This window comes from Triticum urartu, chromosome 1 (genome assembly GCF_003073215.2).
Source record: "Triticum urartu cultivar G1812 chromosome 1, Tu2.1, whole genome shotgun sequence".
Lineage (NCBI taxonomy): Eukaryota > Viridiplantae > Streptophyta > Magnoliopsida > Poales > Poaceae > Triticum > Triticum urartu.
In genome coordinates, this window is record NC_053022.1 from 573,267,405 (window position 1) to 573,287,181 (window position 19,777).

Consider the following 19,777-nt stretch of genomic DNA (forward strand, 5'->3'; position numbering starts at 1 on the left):
AGTCTTGAATAATTATTTAGTACCACTAATACTTCTTGAATAAGTAGTTTGACCATAGTTTGAACGGATTTAACCAAAATTAAAAAAACTGAAATTTGAGCATAACTTTTTTTCCTTTTAGAATTTGAGGATTCTAAAAATTTGCAAACAGGCCTACGGCAGTCAAAATTGAATACGGATTTTCGTGCTGAACATTTTGATATATTATACTTTTTTCCGACATCGTATGCAAAAGTTATAGCCGTTTTACTTTTTCATAACACTTTTTGCAAAACATGTCCAAATTTAAGTTTTTTAATTTTCCTAACTAGTAGATGTAGTAATATAACTACATCTCGAAGGATTTTATTTTTTGAACTTTTTTATCATTTTCTTTTGGTTTTTTCAAAACTGAAATGGCGATACACGCGGGGGGGAGGGGGGGTAGAGTTTGAGACACGAACCCCTTTAGTCCCGGTTTGAGACATGAACCGGGACTAAAGGAATCTTTAGTCCCGGTTTAAAACACGAACCGGGACTAAAGGGCATCGCACCCTTTAGTCTCGGTTCGTGTCTCAAACCGGGACTAAAGGTCTCATTTGAACCGGGACTAATGCCTTTAGCCGCTTGAACCGGGACTAATGCTCACATTAGTCCTGGTTCGTAATCCAACCGAGACTAATGTGTATATTGAGCTATGACCAAAGCCCTGTTTTCTACTAGTGCAGAATCCAAAAGGAGAGACGTGTGGTCGGAGATACACTGGTAGAAAAAGGGCCTGTTGTCCCGGTTCATAAGGGCCTTTAGTCCCGGTTCCTGAACCGGGACTAAAGTGTCGGTACTAATGCCCTGCCCGTTTAGTCCCGGTTCAATCTAGAACCGGAACTGATGGGCCTCCACATGGCCTGTGCGCGGAGCCCAGGCAGGAGACCCTTTGGTCCCGGTTGGTGGCACCAACCGGGACCAATAGGCATCCACGCGTCAGCATTTCTGTGGCTGGGGTTTTTGTTTTTTTTTGAAAGGGGGAGGGGGGTTTGGGGGTTTTGGGGGGTTAATTTAGGTGTTTCATATATTGTGTTAGCTAGCTATAATTAATAGAGAGAAGTGTCCTCTCTTATGTCCGTGCTTGGTCGACGCTACGTACTATACATACGTATAGAGAGGACTAGACACGCTAGTTAGCTAGTAAGCAAACGAAGGAAACAGAAGATCGTCATGAACATATATGCATACAGAGAGAAGTGATATCGACCACCTCTCCTTCTCCGAGAGATTGGTCGAACAACAAGTTCTCGTATATCTATCCGACACTACCGGCTACATATATACAATAATTATCTCTTACAAATATAATCATACGGACTCATGGTCCACATAGTATTCTCCGTCTTCAGCGATCACGTGGTCAAGAAAGAATGCCGCCAATTTCTCTTGAATTGCTCGCATGCGAGCTGGTGCTAGGAGTTCATCCCGCTTCCGAAACATCTAATTTGAAGAAGGGGGTCAATACATATATATATGAATGAATGAAACTCAATACAAATGATGGTAATAAAATAAAATTGTGAATGTTGTTATTTACGTACTTCATATTGTTCGTCAGAGTACCCGCCCCACTCACAGGTCGTGTGGCGGATGGACTCGCAGACGTAGTATCCACAGAAATCATTCCCTTGTTCCTGCCACAACCACTTTACAAGAAATAGAGGTCAATCAAACTGATAAGCAAGAATGCTAAATGGTATTGATGAAACTAGCACTTGAATCACTAGGAGATGCGCGGAACATGCTACTATAGTACTTACTTTCGGGTGTCTAAATTCCAGCTCCTTCGGCAGTCCCGGAACTTTTCTGGTGAATTTTCTCCAAACCCTGCCGGACAAAGAAAACAATTACTTGATATCAGGAAATGAACAAAGTTGCTGATATGGTGGATAATGATCGATTTAACTTACTTCTTGAGGATTTCAGTCATGTCCGCATACTCCTGGGGATCTTTTCGTTTAGAGTCCAAGACGGTTACTACTCCCTACTCAAGCCTAATCTCTAGGAGAATATAGTGGAAACTGCACACGCATGCATAACTCATCAATTACATTACTATAACCTGGACTAATATATAAGGGAAACCGAATATGCACAAGACAGTAACACTCACTTGAAGTTGTAAGGAAAGAGTATTATATCTTTGTTTTCATTTTTTTGAATGATCGTAGCAAGTTGGCCTCGGTATCTCCGGGACGATGTTGAACCTCAGTTGCATCTATGAGATATGTGTTAACGAACCCAATATCACCGATTTGTCTTTTCTTCAATTCGGCGATCTTCATTCTGCATAATATAGTGAGGATAATTATAAATACATGCAATGAAAGAGATGAGCCATATAGAGAGACTTAATGACAGAAGTAGTAGTACTTATAGACAGTAGCAGGTGATCGTTGTTTTATCGAGGGCCAATTGATTGAAAAACTGATAGAACTCCTCAAATGGAATAGGCAACAGTTCAATTCCAACGAGGTCATGCTCCGGTTTAACTCTCGCATACAAAGTACTCCTCCCCCCAGACTCTCTGCAGATTTTCAAGTACCAATCATGTAATCTTCGCATCATCGTTGTTAAAGATTTTTCATCTTTGACGAGAGGCTTCCCGTACTCGTATCTGTGTATCTGCACCTCCATGGGATCATAATGTACATCGTCGGGCAGGTAATCGTCAACATTGCCATAACCGGGCACTATCCTCAGATCGACGATGTCGCTAGGCACCTTGAGGGGGGGGCACGATTGCTTCGCTTGTTCGCCGAGCTGGGCAATTTGTTTCCCAGCTGCTCGTCGTTCTTTCAGCCTTTGATCACTGACTGTACTTCCCGACCGCTCCGCTTCGGCCCATGTCTTTGCAATAATGCGCTCATAGTTGCCTTTTGGTAGAGACTTGGGTGGTTTTGCCAGGGCAGCCAGAGTGCGCATAACTTTCACCGGATCTACCTTCTCCTCCGGAGGTGGATGTCTCTTTGCTCTCAACCCTTGAAACCAGTCATCCACTTCGGTTCGCGCGATATCGGCGTTCTCTTCCGGGGCCCTCTCATATGGTAAATTCTCTGGAGTCTTCAGAGAAGGACCGAATCTGTATGTCCTCCCGCCTCTGGTTGTACTGCTAGACGCCGACCGAGCAGACGGAGCGGTTGTCTTCTTTACTTGCTTACGAGGCGGAGGATAAGGACTACGACATGCCGGAGCAGCTGGAGCGGCGGCAGGTCTCTTCCGCCCTTGCTGACGAGGCGGAGAAGGAGGAGGCTGGCTGCTCGGGCGCAGGCGGAGAAGGAGGTGGAGTGCCGCCATGCGCCGGAGAAGGAGCCGGCCGAGGGCCCTGATCATCACTCGCCGGAGGAGGAGGCGGTGGAGGAGGCGGAGTGCCCTGACTCGCCGGAGGAGGAGGAGGAGGAGGCGTCCAGTTCTGAAGGTTGATGAGCTCCTTCCGCCATAGGCATGGAGTCTTCAGAGCAGACCCCAGCCGAGTCTCCCCTTCACCTGTAGGGTGGTCAAGCTGGAGGTCCTCAAATCCCTCCGTTATTTCACCCACCATCACCCTAGCATATCCTTCTGGAATCGGCCGGCAGTGAAAAGTTGCGCCGGGTTCAGTAGGATAAACAGAGCCAACAGCCGCCTTGACCTTCAAATTCATCCATTGCGTCATAAGGTGGCAATTTTGAGACTCCGTGATAGCATCCACGGGATAGCTGGCAGGAGCCATCAAGGCATGCTCCGGCTGAAGCAGCTCGGTGGAAGCCACGCTGCTTCTGCGCTGAGATGGCGGGGTAGCTTCGGGGGAGGCTTCGGCAGTACGTTTGTTGCGATTTGCTTCTCGTTCCTCTATCGCGTCTACCCTTGCTTGCAGCGCCTGCATTTGGGTCTGCTGCACTTTTTTCCTCCTCTCATGGGATTTGTAACCGCCTGCGTCCGGAAACCCAACCTTCCACAGAATGGAGCCTGGCGTGCCTCGTGTCCGTCCAGGGTGCTCAGGATTCCCGAGGGCCATTGTGAGCTCGTCGTTCTCTCTGTCTGGAAAGAACTTCCCTTGATGTGCTGCTTCGATATACTGCTTAAGCTTCCTGAATGGTATGTCCATTTGATCGTTCGTCCAAATGCACTTTCCTATTACAGGGTCCAAGGTTCCGCCAGCCCCGAAGAACCAAGTCCGGCAACGGTCTGGCCAGCTAATTGTCTCTGGTTCGATCCCTTTATCAACCAGATCATTCTCAGTCTTGGCCCACTTAGGCCGGGCTACGAGGTAGCCACCTGACCCCGTGCGATGGTGAAGCATCTTCTTCGTAGCATTTTGCTTGTTTGTCGCCGACATCTTCTTACTCTTTTCCGATGTCTTGTGGGCCACAACGGGCCAGTGATCTCTGATCTTGTCATATCTGCCCTTGAATTCTGGTGTCTCATTATTTTCGACAAACTTATTCAGCTCTTTCTTCCACCTCCTGAATAGTTCTGCCATCCTCTTAAGAGCAAAAGACTTGATTAATTGCTCTTTAACTGGGTTCTCTGGATTATCCTCTGGCGGTAGGGTGAAATTTGACTTCAGCTCAGTCCAAAGATCATTTTTCTGCATATCATTGACATTAGACACCTTAGGGTCTTCTGTAGCCGGCTTAAACCATTGCTGGATGCTTATCGGGATCTTGTCCCTAACCAGAACCCCGCACTGAGTAACAAATGCGCTCTTTGTCCGGAGGGGTTCAATCGGTTGGCCGTCGGGCGCGATTGTATGATCTCAAACTTTTCATCCGAGCTCAACTTTTTCTTCGGGCCTCGTCTCTTTACCGAAGTTGTGCTCGATCCGGAGGGCTAGAAAAAAGAACAAAGACTTAATTAATATGTGTACATACCAAAACAATGAATGCATCAATCAGCTAGTCAGCACAGGCTTAACTAATATATATACCTGGCCGGACTCGGTTCGGTCACCGGAGCCGTCATCACGGTCTCCTTCTTGCACCGGCATTGGGTCACCGGAGCCGTCCTCATGTTCTTCTTCTTGCACCGGCATTAGGTCACCGTAGCCAGCTTGTTCACCCTCTCTTTCCAGACCATCGGTGTCGTTGAGAAACAACGAGACGACATCACTTCCTTCTGCGATTATGTCCCTCAACAACGCTTCTTTTGCTTTGTCTAGGGCGGTGTCCATAGTTTCTACAAATATTTACAACATGGAAATTATTATTCAAACATGACAGATGGATATATTAGTGCCAAACGTAGAACTAGCTACCTAATCATAGTAAGGAATCATGTATATTAATTAGTGGCCTCGACCCCCCCCCCCACGTGTTGAAGCTATCGAGAGGGGGTATATATCGACAACGATGACACTACATCTATATGTCCCTTGACGACCCTCGTCCCTGATAAAAAAAGAGGAAGAAGAAGAAAAAAGAGAGGAGAAGAAAGAATAGAGGAGAAGAAAGAGGAGAAGAAAGAATAGAGGAGAAGAACTCCTCTATTCTTTCTTCTCTTTTTTTTCTTCTTCCTCTTCTTTTTTTATCCTGTTCTTCCTCTCATGTTCGAGAGGATCGTCGAGGGGTCGGAAGGTTGCCTAGTTTCAAAGGATTCAACAAAACCATGTCTTCATCATTCGGCGAAAGTAACATGTGCATGATGGTACGAAGCTCTCCAAAGTTATTTTGGAACGGAGTCCCAGATAAGATAATTCGCTTTTTGGTACAAAGTTTAGCAACACCTTCCAAATATCGTTATTTGGAAGGCCTTTTCTGAAATTCATACAAAAAGGCAAATTATCCTATCCGGGACATCATTCCAAAATAACTTTGGAGGGCTTCGTCATGCCCTGGTTACTTTCGGCTAATGATGAAGCCATGGATTTCTTCAATACTTTGACACTAGGAAACCTCTCTCGACCCCTCGGCGATCCTCGACCCCTGGAACCCTCGACGACCCTGGAACCCTCGACCCCTAGACGACCCTGGAACCCTCGACCCTCGATCCCTAGACCCTATAGAACCCTCGAACCCTCGACCCTGAAACCCTCGACCCTTGACCCCTTAACGACCCTCAACCCTCTACCCTAGTTCCCGACCCTCGACACCCTCGTTCCCGATAAAAATTAAGAAGAAGAAGAAGAAGAAGAAGAAAGAGGAGAAGAAGAAAGGAATAGCTAGAGGAGAAGATCGAAGAAAAAAAGAAGAAAAAAAAGAGGAGAAGAAGAAAGGAATAGTGGAGAAGAAGAGAAAATAGAATATTCTATTTTCTCTTCCTCTCCACTATTCCTTTCTTCTTCTCCTCTTCTTTTTCTTCTTTTTTCTTCTTCTTATTTATTTCTCCTCTTCTTTTCCTCTCCTCTTCTTCTTTCTTTCCTCTTCTTATTTTCTTCTTTCCTATCCTTCTTTTTCTGAAATTGTAACTTTTGCATATATAAAACTTTTCTAAAATTGTAACTTTCTATATAAAACTTTCCTATCGGGAGGGGGCTATATCGACCCCCCCTCGTGTTGAAGAAATAAAAAGAGGAGAAGAAGAAAGGAATAGAGGAGAACATCGAAGAAAAAAAAGAAGAAAAAAAAGAGGAGCAGAAGAAAGGAATAGAGAAGAAGAAAAAATAGAATTTTTTTTATTCTATTTTTTCTTCTTCTCCTCTATTCCTTTCTTCTTCTCCTCTTCCTTTTCTTCTTCTCCTCTTCTTCTCCTTTTTCCTCTTCTTATTTTCCTTTTTCCTCTCCTAAATATATAAAACTTTTCTAAAAATGAAAGTAACCTAAAATGTACTAAATCAGAGAACATATATAGATAATCCTTTTCTAAATATTTAAACCTAACTTTTGCATATATGAACATATATACACAGAGAACATAAAAACATATATACATTTTTATAAAAAAGAAAAATACAAAATACAAACATATATATGAAAAAAATTCTGAAAAGAAGCAATATACACAATACATATACTGACATATATACATAATATACACAAAGAGGCAATATACACAAGCATATATAATATATAAAACAATAGGGGAGGGGCGCCGGCCGGACCAACGGGCAGGGCGACGGCAACGGGAGGGCCGGGGCGACGGCGACGGGCAGGGCGGGGCGACGACGACGGGCGGGGCAGGGGCAATGGCGACGGGCGGGGCAGGGCGACGGCGACGGGTGGGCCGGGGCGCGCGACGCGCATCAGGGCAAGGCGGCGATCGGCGACGGCGTCGGGCGAGGGCACGGGCGACGGCGAGCGGGCGGCGACGGCGACCTCGGGCGGCTAGGGGAGGCGACGGCGACGTCGGGGCAGCCGGCGTCGAGGAGCAGCGCAGCAGCCTGGCGGCGTTTGGAGAGAAGAATGGCGGGTGGGGGAAATTTCTTAAGTGTTTGGTTATATAGGAAAGGTATTGGTCCCGGTTCGTGGCTCAACCCGGGACCAGTGCCCCCCTTTAGTCCCGGTTGGTGCCACCAACCGGGACCAAAGGCCTCTTTTCAGCAGCCCAAAGGGCGGGAAGCGGCGGCCTTTGGTCCCGGTTGGTGAGGCGAACCGGGACCAAAGGGGTCCATTGGTCCCGGTTGGTGCGACGAACCGGGACCAATGCCCCCCTTTGGTCCCGGTTCTTCCCACCAACCGGGACCAATGGCCTTGTGCTGCCCCGCGCCCAAAAGTTTAGTCCCACCTCGCTAGTTGAGAGGGCTCGGGAGTGGTTTATAAGCGCTGCTGCGCCCACCCTCCCGAGCTCCTCTCAACTGCAGGCTTTCGGGCCTAATCTGTCACTGCAATGCCTGTGGGCCTACTAGGCCTGCTGCGGGCCTGAATCCTGGCCCATGGTAGGGTTTCTAGTCGTATTCAGGCCGTGGTGGCCCACTAGGTGGCATTTTTTTGTTTTTTGTTGCTTTATTTATTTTCTTTTGTTTTTTGCTTTATTTTTTAATTCTTTATGCTTTTAGTTTTAGAAAAATTATAAAATTTTTGTTAATGCCATTAGTTTTCAAATTTGAAAATAATTTTTTAGTTTTTTTGTTTTCTTTGTTGCTTTATTTCTTTTATTTTGTGATTAACTTTACTATAAAAATAGTTTTTTCCTATTTTTTGATTTGTTTTTTGCATTATTTATTTTATTTTGTTTTTTGTTTTAATTTTTAATTCTGTTTGCTTTTAGGTTAGCAAAATTATAAACTTTCTGTTAGTGCCATTAGTTTTAGAAAAATTATAAACTTTCTGTTAGTGCCATTAGTTTTCAAATTTGAAAACACTTTTTTAGTTTTTTTGTTTTCTTTGTTGCTTTATTTATTTTATTTTGTGATTAACTTTACTATAAAAATAGTTTTTTCCTATTTTTTGATTTGTTTTTTGCATTATTTATTTTCTTTTGTTTTTTTGCTTTAATTTTTAATTCTGTTTGCTTTTAGGTTAGCAAAATTATAAACTTTCTGTTAGTGCTATTAGTTTTAGAAAAATTATAAACTTTCTGTTAGTGCCATTAGTTTTCAAATTTGAAAACACTTTTTTAGTTTTTTTGTTTTCTTTGTTGCTTTATTTATTTTATTTTGTGATTAACTTTACTATAAAAATAGTTTTTTCCTGTTTTTTGATTTGTTTTTGCATTATTTATTTTCTTTTGTTTTTTGCTTTTATTTTTAATTCTGTTTGCTTTTTGGTTAGCAAAATTATAAACTTTCTGTTAGTGCCATTAGTTTTATAAAAATTATAAACTTTCTGTTAGTGCCATTAGTTTTCAAATTTGAATAGTTAAAATTTGAATTCTTCTAAAATTGTTTGAATCACAAGTTTGTGATTAACTTACTAAAAAATGATAATAGATGCGCTTATAGAGAAAATTCAACCTAAATTCCTAGTAAATTTCTATGAATTTCAGAGAAATTCACTATGAATTTAGGTTAAACTTTTCTCTATTAGGGCATCTATTTTCACTTTGAGAGGAGCTCAACAAAGCAGAGAGGGAAGGGCTTATAAACCGGTGTGAGCCCCCTTCGGTTGGCGAGGTGGGACTAAACTCGGCCCGCAACGAGGACCAACCCTTTAGTCCCGGTTTGAAAGTTGGCATGGGCCAGGGACTAATGGTCATGGTATTACGAGGGCCGAACCATAAGACATGAAAGCATTTCAAATGAACTCTTAAAAAGTTGAAAGTTGGGATGGTATCATAATTTCACCCACATAGCATGTGCATGTACAAAACGGACAATGGTAGCATGTTCGTGTGTTACAAAGTTGCGGGAGAAAGTCTTCACTTTTTCTTCGCTTGTGTCATTTGCTTATTGCGCCGTAACCATGGATAATCTTCATTGTTTATCAGGATGCTTGGGTCAGCCTTGACATTGAAGGGAGGAATTTCATGAAACTTTTCATAATCTTCAGACATGTCTGTCTTGCCGTCCACTCCCAGGATGTCCCTTTTTCCTAAAAGAACTATGTGGCGCTTTGGCTCATCGTATGATGTATTCGCTTCCTTATCTTTTCTTTTTCTCGGTTTGGTAGACATGTCCTTCACATAGATAACCTGTGCCACATCATTGGCTAGGACGAACGGTTCGTCAGTGTACCCAAGATTTTTCAGATCCACTGTTGTCATTCCGTACTGTGGGTCTACCTGTACCCCGCCGCCTAACAGATTGACCCATTTGCACTTAAACAAAGGGACCTTAAAATCAGGTCCGTAGTCAAGTTCCCATATGTCCACTATGTAACCATAATATGTATCCTTTCCGCTCTCAGTTGCTGCATCAAAGCGGACACCGCTGTTTTGGTTGGTGCTCTTTTGATCTTGGGCGATCGTGTAAAATGTATTCCCATTTATCTCGTATCCTTTGTAAGTCAATACAGTCAAAGATGGTCCCCTGAACAACAAGTACAACTCATCAGAAATAGTGTTGTCACCTCTGAGACGTGTTTCCAACCAACTGCTGAAAGTCCTGATGTGTTCACATGTAATCCAGTCGTCGCACTGCTCCGGGTGTTTGGAGCGCAGACTGTTCTTGTGTTCATCAACATACGGGGTCACCAAGGTAGAGTTCTGTAGAACTGTGTAGTGTGCTTGAGACCAAGAATATCCGTCCCTGCATATTATTGAGTCTCTTCCAAGAGTGCCTTTTCCAGTCAGTCTCCCCTCATACCGCGATTTAGGGAGACCTATCTTGTTAATGCCAAGAATGAAGTCAACACAAAACCCGATAACATCCTCTGTTTGATGGCCCATGGAGATGCTTCCTTCTGGCCTAGCGCGATTACGGACATATTTCTTTAGGACTCCCATGAACCTCTCAAAGAGGAACATATTGTGTAGAAATACGGGCCCCAGGATGACAATCTCGTCGACTAGATGAACTAGGACGTGCGTCATGATATTGAAGAAGGATGGTGGGAACACCAGCTCGAAACTGACAAGACATTGCGCCACATCACTCCTTAGCCTTGGTACGATTTCTGGATCGATCACCTTCTGAGAGATTGCATTGAGGAATGCACATAGCTTCACAATGGCTAATCGGACGTTTTCTGGTAGAAGCCCCCTCAATGCAACCAGAAGCAGTTGCGTCATAATCACGTGGCAGTCATGAGACTTTAGGTTCTGAAACCTTTTCTCTGGCATATTTATTATTCCCTTTATATTCGACGAGAAGCCAGTCGTGACCTTCATACTGAGCAGGCATTCAAAGAAGATTTCTTTCTCTTCTTTCGTAAGAGCGTAGCTGGCAGGACCTTTATACTGCTTCAGAGGCATGCCGTCTTTTTCGTGCAAACATTGCAGGTCCTCCCGTGCCTCAGGTGTATCTTTTGTCTTCCCATACACGCCCAAGAAGCCTAGCAGGTTCACGCAAAGGTTCTTCGTCACGTGCATCACGTCGATTGAGGAGCGGACCTCTAGGTCTTTCCAGTAGGGTAGGTCCCAAAATATAGATTTCTTCTTCCACATGGGTGCGTGTCCCTCAGTGTCATTCAGAACAGCTAGTCCACCGGGACCCTTTCCAAAGATTACGTAGTGTAAATCATTGACCATAGCAAGCACGTGATCACCGGTGCGCATGGCGGGCTTCTTCTGGTGATCTGCCTCGCCTTTGAAATGCTTGCCTTTCTTTCGACATTGATGGTTGGTCGGAAGAAATCGACGATGGCCCAGGTACACATTCTTCCTGCATTTGTCCAGGTATATACTTTCAGTGTCATCTAAACAGTGCGTGCATGCGTGGTATCCTTTGTTTGTCTGTCCTGAAAGGTTACTGAGAGCGGGCCAATCGTTGATGGTCACGAACGGCAACGCCTTAAGGTTAAATTCCTCCTGTCTGTGCTCATCCCATGTACGTACACCGTTTTCATTCCACAGCTGTAAAGTTCTTCAACTAATGGCCTTACGTACACATCAATTTCGTTGCCGGGTTGCTTAGGGCCTTGGATGAGAACTGGCATCATAATGAACTTCCGCTTCATGCACATCCAAGGAGGAAGGTTATACATACATAGAGTCACGGGCCAGGTGCTGTGATTGCTGCTCTGCTCCCCGAAAGGATTAATGCCATCCGCGCTTAAAGCAAACCATACATTCCTTGGGTCCTTTGCAAACTCATCCCAGTACTTTCTCTCGATTTTTCTCCACTGCGACCCGTCAGCGGGTGCTCTCAACTTCCCATCTTTCTTTCGGTTCTCACTGTGCCATCGCATCAACTTGGCATGCTCTTCATTTTTGAACAGACGTTTCAACCGTGGTATTATAGGAGCATACCACATCACCTTCGCAGGAACCCTCTTCCTGGGGGGCTCGCCATCAACATCACCAGGGTCATCTCGTCTGATCTTATACCGCAATGCACCGCATACCGGGCATGCGTTTAGATCCTTGTATGCACCGCGGTAGAGGATGCAGTCATTAGGGCATGCATGTATCTTCTCCACCTCCAATCCTAAAGGGCATACGACCTTCTTTGCTGCGTATGTACTGTCGGGCAATTCGTTATCCTTTGGAAGCTTCTTCTTCAATATTTTTAGTAGCTTCTCAAATCCTTTGTCAGCCACAACATTCTCTGCCTTCCACTGCAGCAATTCCAGTACGGTATCGAGCTTTGTGTTGCCATCTTCGCAATTGGGGTATAACCCTTTTTTGTGATCCTCTAACATGCGATCGAACTTCAGCTTCTCCTTTTGACTAATGCATTGCGTCCTTGCATCGACAATGACCCGGCGGAGATCATCATCATCGGGCACATCGTCTGGTTCCTCTTGATCTTCAGCAGCTTCACCCGTTGCAGCATCATTGGGCACATCGTCTGGTTCCTCTTGATCTTCACCAGCTCCCCCCGTTGCAGCATCACCGTACTCAGGGGGCACATAGTTGTCATCGTAGTCTTCTTCTTCGCCGCCTTCCATCATAACCCCTATTTCTCCGTGCCTCGTCCAAACATTATAGTGTGGCATGAAACCCTTGTAAAGCAGGTGGGAGTGAAGGATTTTCCGGTTAGAGTAAGACCTCGTATTCCCACATTCAGTGCATGGACAACACATAAAACCATTCTGCTTGTTTGTCTCAGCCGCATCGAGAAACTCATGCACGCCCTTAATGTACTCGCGGGTGTGTCTGTCACCGTACATCCATTGTCGGTTCATCTGCGTGCATTATATATAATTAAGTGTCCAAATTAATAGAAGTTCATCATCACATTAAAACCAAAGTGCATACATAGTTCTCATCTAACAACATATAGCTCTCTAGAGCATCTAATTAATTAAACCATACATTGAAACTATGTAAAACATTTCAATGCGAAAACAAATGCGATCATAATCGCAACCAAGGTAACAATTGATCCAACGGCATAATGATACCAAGCCTCGGTATGAATGGCATATTTTCTAATCTTTCTAATCTTCAAGCGCATTGCATCCATCTTGATCTTGTGATCATCGACGACATCCGCAACATGCAACTCCAATATCATCTTCTCCTCCTCAATTTTTTTTTATTTTTTCCTTCAACAAATTGTTTTCTTCTTCAACTAAATTTAACCTCTCGACAATATGGTCGGTTGGCATTTCCGATTCACATACATCCTAGATAAATAAAATCTATGTCACGTTGGTCGGCATAATTTTCATAAACAATAAATGAACCAATAGTTATAAATATAATATACATACCACATCCGAATCATAGACAGGACGAGGGCCGACGGGGGCGGATACCAAAACCATCGCACTATATAAGATGCAATAATAAATGTAAGAAAATGATGCAAGTATCTATCTAAACATACAAGTAAGAATATTTTTCCTTTCAGAAAGAAGATAAGAACAAGAGGCTCACCACGGTGGTGTCGGTGATGAGATCGGCGCGGGTGATCGACGGCGGTGAAGACGGGGATGGGGCGTGACGGACCGCTAAATCTAGACAAATCTCGAGGAAAATGGAGCTTGGAGGTCGAGCTTCGAGAGGAGAAAGCTTAAGTAGTGTGGCTCGGGCATTCCATCGAACACCTCATGTGCATAGGAGGTGAGCTAGAGCACCACAAAGCCCTCTCCCCCTCGGCCAGAGAAAAACAGAGCACTGGGGTGCTCTGCTCGCGAGCGAGGGGTATATATAGGCACCTCATTGGTCCCGGTTGGTGACATGAGCCGGGACTAAAGGGGAGCCTATGGTCCCGGTTCAAGCCACCAACCGGGACCAATGGTGGTGGGCCAGGAGCGAGGCCCATTGGTCCCGGTTCATCCCACCAACCGGGACCAAAAGGTCCAGATGAACCGGGACCAATGGCCCATGTGGCCCGGCCGGCCCCTTGGGCTCACAAACCGGGACCAATGCCCACATTGGTCCCGGTTCTAGACTGAACCGGGACTAATGGGCTGACCCGGCCTAGACCAAAGCCCTGTTTTCTACTAGTGATACTTCCCTGGAGAGCACGAACCATCACCAAAGGAAATGTCTGCTCCCACGCCTCACTCATCAACACATGATCCATCAATTCGTAAATCGGTGAGGGTAAATTATTAACCCAAGTGAATTGGCGACACAATTAAGCTATCACCCTTAGGTCCAATTTCTTAATAATGGCATTGAGCATAAATGGCCATCTTGCATCGAAATTATACTAAATTTGAGGTTCCAGATACGGAGGTTGGTGACTTTGTGGTCAAGTTTCATGTTCAAATTATTGATAGTAGAGAGGGTTCTCTCGGTCTATCCAGAAACAACAGTGTGCATCGGCAAAAAAATTAATGGCGCAACAGGGGGTTCCTGTGGGTCAATCCCATCGTTCTCCCTCGCCTCTGCCGACCGCTTGGTGTCGAGAAGTGGGGGATACTGGGATTTTAGATAGGGACTTTTGGCAGCGTCTCCTGGTGTTTGCGGTCAAACAGTGGCAGTGCCGACACGTCGAAATAAGGTTTAATCCACGTCGTTCCCCGATTGCGTTGTGAGTCTTGGGAGGATGCCTATCCTCTAAGCTAGTGTGTGTGCTTAGCGGAGCAGTGTGAAGGAGGTTTGGATCGAGATCCAGGTTCTCTGATTCGGTTGCTGCGGTTGATCGATAACAGGGGATCGTGGTGGGCAGGTGGTCAGATCTACTGCCTCTCTTTGATGGTGGTCGGAGTTCATAGCATCTCCGAGGATAGGAGATCATGGGGTTTGCCCCGGGGACCCGCCCCTCACTAGTAGAAAAGGGGCCATTTGACCCGGTTCATACGGGCCTTTTGTCCCGGTTGTTGAACCGGGACTAAAGGGTCATTACTAATGCCCTGGCCCTTTAGTCCCGGTTCTTACACGAACCGGGACAGATGGGCCTCCACGTGGCCGGTGCGGCGAGCCCAGGCAGGAGGGCCTTTGATCCCGATTGATGGCAGCAACCCGGACCAATAGGCGTCCACGCGTCAGCATTACAAGGGCTAGGGTTTTTGTTTTTTTCGAAGGGGGGGGGGTTTGGGGGGTTTGGGGGGTTAATTTAGGTGTTCCATATATTGTGTTAGCTAGCTAATTAATAGAGAGAAGTGTCCTCTCTTATGCCCGTGCTTGGTCGACGCTACATACTATATACGTATAGAGAGGACTAGACACGCTAGCTAGCTAGTAAGCAAACGAAGGAAACAGAAGATCGTCATGAACATATGCATACAGAGAAAAGTGATATTGACCACCTCTCCTTCTCCGAGAGATTTGTCGACCAACAAGTTCTCGTATATCTATCCGACACTACCGGCTACATATATACAATAATTATCTCTTACAATATAATCTCCTAATTATATATGAACACAGGATCCACATAGTATTCTCCGTCTTGAGCGATCACATGGTCAAGGAAGAATGCCGCCAATTCTTCTTGAATTGCTTGCATACGATCTGGTGGTAGGAGTTTATCCCGCATCCGAAAGATCTAATTTGAAGAAGGGGGTCAATACATATATATATATATGAATAAATGAAACTCAACACAAATGATGGTAATAAAATAAAATTGTAAATATTATTGCTTACACACTTCATATTGTTCATCAGAGTACCCCCGTTCACAGGTCATGTGGCGGATGGACTCGCAAACGTAGTATCCACAGAAATCATTCCCTTGATCCTGCCACAACCACTTTACAAGAAATAGAGGTCAATCAAACTGATAAGCAAGCATGCTAAATGGTATTGATGAAACTAGCGCTTGAATCACTAGGAGACGCGCGGAACATGCTACTATAGTACTTACTTTCGGGTGTCTAAATTGCAGCTTCTTCGGCAGTCCCGGAGCTTTTTTGGTGAATTTTCTCCAAACCCCGCCAGACAAAGAAAACAATTACTTGATATCATGAAATGAATAAAGTTGCTGATATGGTGGATAATGATCGATTTAACTTACTTCTCGAGCATTTGAGTCATGTCCGCATACTCCTGGGGATCTTTTCGTCTCGAGTCTAAGACGGTTACTAGTCCCTATGTTGGGGAACGTAGCAGAAATTCAAAATTTTCCTACGTGTCACCAAGATCTATCTATGGAGTCATCTAGCAACGAGGGAGGAGTGGATCTACATACCCTTGTAGATCGCGCGCGGAAGCGTTCAAGAGAACGGGGTTGATGGAGTCGTACTCGTCGTGATCCAAATCACCGATGATCCTAGCGCCGAACGGATGGCACCTCCGCGTTCAACACACGTACGGAGCAGCGACGTCTCCGCCTTCTTGATCCAGCAAGGGGGGAGGAGAGGTTAATGGAGATCCAACAATACGACGGCGTGGTGGTGGAAGTAGCGGGATTCCAACAGGGCTTCGCTAAGCGCTGCGGGAGGAGGGAGATGTGTCACGGGAGGGAGAGGGAGGCGCCAGGGCTTAGGTATGGTTGCCCTCCCTTCCCCCCCACTATATATAGGGCCAAGGGAGAGGGGGAGGGCGCAGCCTTGCCCCTTCCTCCAAGGAAGGGTGCGGCCAAGGGGGGGAGGAGTCCATCCTCCCCAAGGCACCTCGGAGGTGCCTCCCCCTTTAGGACTCTCCCCTCCTCTTGTCCCTTTGGCGCATGGGCCTCTAGGGGATGGTGACCTTGGCCCATGTAGGCCAAGGCGCACCCCCTACAGCCCATGTGGCCCCCCGGGGCAGGTGGCCCCACCCGGTGGGCCCCCGGGACCCTTCTGGTGGTCCCGGTACAATACCGGGGACCCCGAAACTTGTCCCGATAGCCGAAATAGCACTTCCTATATATAATTCTTTACCTCCGGACCATTCCGGAACTCCTCATGACGTCCGGGATCTCATCCGGGACTCCGAACAACTTTCGGGTTACCGCATACTAATATCTCTATAACCCTAGCGTCACCGAACCTTAAGTGTGTAGACCCTACGGGTTCGGGAGACATGCAGACATGACCGAGACGTTCTCCGGTCAATAACCAACATCGGGATCTGGATACCCATGTTGGCTCCCACATGTTCCATGATGATCTCATCGGATGAACCACGATGTCAAGGACTTAATCAATCCCGTATACAATTCCCTTTGTCTAGCGGTACGATACTTGCCCGAGATTCGATCGTCGGTATCCCGATACCTTGTTCAATCTCGTTACCGGCAAGTCTCTTTTACTCGTTCCGTAACACATCATCCCGTGATCAACTCCTTGATCACATTGTGCACATTATGATGATGTCCTACCGAGTGGGCCCAGAGATACCTCTCCGTCACACGGAGTGACAAATCCCAGTCTCGATTCGTGCCAACCCAACAGACACTTTTGGAGATACCTGTAGTGTACCTTTATAGCCACCCAGTTACGTTGTGACGTTTGGTACACCCAAAGCATTCCTACGGTATCCGGGAGTTGCACAATCTCATGGTCTAAGGAAATGATACTTGACATTAGAAAAGTTTTAGCATACGAACTACACGATCTTTGTGCTAGGCTTAGGATTGGGTCTTGTCCATCACATCATTCTCCTAATGATGTGATCCTGTTATCAATGACATCCAATGTCCATGGTCAGGAAACCGTAACCATCTATTGATCAACGAGCTAGTCAACTAGAGGCTTACTAGGGACATGGTATTGTCTATGTATCCACACATGTATCTGAGTTTCCTATCAATACAATTATAGCATGGATAATAAACGATTATCATGAACAAGGAAATATAATAATAACTAATTTATTATTGCCTCTAGGGCATATTTCCAACACCCTGCTCAAGCTTAATCTCTAGGAGAATATAGTGGAAACTGCGCACGCATGCATAACTCATCAATTATATTACTATAACCTGGACTAATATATAAGGGAAACCGAATATGCACAAGACAGTAACACTCACTTGAAGTTGTAAGGAAAGAGTATTATATCTTTGTTTTTATTTATTACCAACGATCGTAGCAAGTTGGCCTGGGTATCTCCGGCATGATATTCAACCTTAGTTGCATCTATAAGATTTGTGTTAATGAACCCAATATCACCGACTTGTCTTTTTTTCAATTCGGCGATCTTCAATCTGCATAATATAGTGAGGATAATTATAAATACATGCAATGAAAGAGCTGACCTATATAGAGAGACTTAATGACAGAAGTAGTAGTACTTACAGACAGTAGCAAGTGACCGTTGTTTTATCGAGGACCCTTTGATTGAAAAACTGGAAGAACTCCTCAAATGGAACATTCAACAGTTCAATTCCAATGAGGTCATGCTCCTTTCTAACTCTCAGCGTCAAAGTATTCCTCCCCCCCCCCAGACTCTCTGCAGGTTTTCATGTACCAATCATGCAATCTTCACATCATCGTTGTTAGAGATCTTTCATCTTTGACGAGAGGCTACCCGTACTCGTATCTGTGTACCACCTCCAAGATATCGTAATGTACCTCGTCGGGCAGGTAATCTCCAAGATTGCTATAACCGGGCACCATCCTCGGATCATTAGTGACGATGTCGCTAGACACCTTGAGCGGGGGGCACGATTGGTTCGCTTGTTCGCCCAGTTGGGCAATTTTTTTCCCAGCTCGTCGTTCTTTTATCCTTTGATCACTGACATTACTTTCCGACCGCTCCGCTTCGACAAATGTCTTTCTAATAATGCGCTCATAGTTGCCTTTTGGTGGAGACTTTGGTGGTTTTGTCAGGGCAGCGAGAGTGCGCTTCGCTTTCACCGGATCTACCTCCGGAGGTGGATGTTTCTTTGCTTTCACCCCTTGAAAGAAGTTCGTCACTTCGTCTCGCGCGATCTTTGCGTTCTCCTCCGGGGTCATCTCGTATGGTAACTTCTCTAGAGTCTTCAGAGAAGGACCGAATCTGTATTGCCTCCCGCCTCTGGGTGTACTGCTAGACGCCGGCAGAGCAGACGGAGCAGCTGCGGCTGTCTTCTTTCCTTGCTTACGAGGCAGAGGAGAAGGACTATGACGCGCCGGAGCAGCCGGAGCGGCGGCGGGTCTCTTCCGCCCTTGCTGACGAGGCGGAGAAGGAGGCGGAGTGTCGCCACGCGCCAGAGAAGGAGGCCGAGTGCCCTGATCGTCACTCGCCGGAGGAGTTGGCGGTGGAGGAGGCGGAGTGCCCTGACTCGCCGGAGGAGGAGGAGGAGGCGGAGACGTCTAGTTCGGAAGGTTGATGAGCTCCTTCCGCCATAAGCATGGAGTCTTCTGAGCAGAACCCAGCCTAGTCTCCCCTTCATCGATAGGGTGGTCAAGCTGGAGGTCCTCAAATCCCTCCGTTATTTCGTCCACCGTCACCCTAGCATATCCTTCTGGAATCGGACGACAGTGAAAAGTTGCGCCGGGTTCAGGAGGTCGAACAGAGCCGACAGCCGCCTTGACTTTGAAGTTCTACCATTGCGTCATAAGGTGGCAATGTTGAGACTCCGTGATAGCACCCATTGGTCCCGGTTCGTCCCACCAACCGGGACCAAGATGTCCAGACGAACCGGGACCAATGGCCCACGTGGCCCGGCCGGCCCCCTGGGCTCACGAACCGGGACCAATGCCCCCATGGGTCCCGGTTCTGGACTGAACCGGGACTAATGGGCTGACCCGGCCTGAACCTTTGCCCCCTTTTCTACTAGTGCCTGGTTCCCGTCCGTCATGACATCATCTTTATGCGCCTCACAATGCCAAGCTATGGCGATGGTGCTCCTGATGCCCATGGTCTTTGGTCCGCCGGCTTCGCCTTGCTCCGAGAGGTGTGGGTTCATCCTGGCTGGAGGAGGGAAAATGAACAAGAGATCAGGGACTTGTGCATGATTTCTGTTATTTTCAAGGTGTTCTGTCCGATTTGGTTGGACATCTGTTGGGTTGTATCTGTGGTTGATGTATGGCGTACATCATTTGTACTCGTGTTT